This window comes from Nematolebias whitei, chromosome 1, assembly GCF_014905685.2.
Source record: "Nematolebias whitei isolate Nwh7 chromosome 1, NemWhi1, whole genome shotgun sequence".
Lineage (NCBI taxonomy): Eukaryota > Metazoa > Chordata > Actinopteri > Cyprinodontiformes > Rivulidae > Nematolebias > Nematolebias whitei.
Window position 1 is genome coordinate 38,795,797 of NC_056498.1, and position 1,179 is coordinate 38,796,975.

Genomic DNA, 1,179 nt, shown 5'->3' on the forward strand with positions numbered 1-1,179 from the left:
CTCTGCCTCCCGCTATGCTATGTGAAGGTAGTGGGAAACATATACTTTGTACTTTAATATCACTAAAACTGACCGATTTATAGTGTTTTTCTTTGTTTTCTTAGGCGGCCATCTTGGATTTTTGATTTTCAGTCAGAGTCTATTAGGGATCATTGTCAGCTACCAATACGCTAAATTTCAGCTCTTTAAAAATAGCCGAGTTGTCATATTTTTTCTCTTTTAGCTAAGGCAGCCATCTTGGATATTTTTGCATTAGGAATGTATAACAACTCGCTTTCAGCTACAACCATACTTGAGTTCAGCTCAAAATCTCAACGAATGATTGCGTTATAGTCTATTTTGTGTTTGCTGAGGTAGCTGTGGCAGCTGAATCAAAATGGCTCCATACGCTAATCAGTTCTAGACATTTATCTGATGATTACTTTCTGTGAGTTCAAACAAATCCAACAGTGAATTTCTGTTTTCTTCAGGGACATCTCCACTCTGTCCTGTGACTTGACAGCAGCAGTTAGTGTGAGGAGTGTCCTGTTCATTTCCTATGGGGAAATATGGCGTCTCTTCTAGCAAAATACATCGTCATGGTAACTCCGATTGCCAATAAACGTAATAGCTCCCTTCTCGAGACCGAGCTCATCGGAGGGAGCAGACTAATCAGGGCCGCAACCTTCAAACTAACATCACCGCTGTCTGAAAGACAAAAAATATAACCGTAAATTACCAGCAACTGTGGTTGACTGAATTTAACCGTTGAAAAAATGTGACAAAGTAAAAGACAGTACCGTTTTGTAACTTGTGTTTTTTATGATAAATTAATCATTTTAAACCTGTTTACGGTAATTTATGTCGAAACAACAGAGACATTCTGTGAACATGATTAGTCTCCCAATATATATTTAAACTACTGCAAACTACAGTTAACGCGTCATAGATTTAACCTTCAAAGCACGTTACCTGTAAAAGGTGAGATAGGAAAACACAATACTGGATTCTTTTAACTGTTTTTTAAAATTATTATTACTTTAGTTATCATTTTAAGCTGCTGTAGCTGTAATATACAACACATGTAACACGTTTCTTTTTCTATTAGATACATAGTAAAAATACTATATTCCCCAATACTTTTTGTTAGCTGTTTAGGTCAACATATGTTTTATAGTTTGTTGGGATAAAGGTGAATCA